Here is a 477-nt window from a genome sequence, read left to right as displayed (position 1 = left end):
TCCGATCTTTGAAAATTGATAGAGGCATAAGATTAATGCTGGCTCCCAAATCACATAAAGTTATTCCATAAAATTTTTCACCAATAGAACACGACATAGTGAAACTGCTTGGATATTTTAATTTTTCAGGAAGGTTTTTCTAAATAATTGCACTACACTCTGTGCTAAGTGCAACGGTCTCATTATTAGTGAACCTTCCTTTTCTTGTTCAAAATATCTTTCATAAACTTCACATAATTGGGCATTTGCTCTAAAGTTTCTACGAAGGGAATATTTACCGTTAATTTCTTAAGAATTTCTAAAAACTTGAAAAATTATTTATTTTGTTTGTGTTATTTCAATCTTTGAGGAAACGGTGGCGGGGGGTTCTCCACAGTAAATTTCATTGGTGTAAGTGGATATTCTACTTGGCTTTTGGGGGAGGAAAACCAATTTTTGCTTGGCTGTTCTATATCCACTTTCTCTTTTTCAGTTTCC

Source organism: Phalaenopsis equestris, unplaced genomic scaffold (genome assembly GCF_001263595.1).
Source record: "Phalaenopsis equestris unplaced genomic scaffold, ASM126359v1 Scaffold235840, whole genome shotgun sequence".
Classification (NCBI taxonomy): Eukaryota; Viridiplantae; Streptophyta; class Magnoliopsida; order Asparagales; family Orchidaceae; genus Phalaenopsis; species Phalaenopsis equestris.
This window is presented reverse-complemented; position numbering follows the sequence as displayed.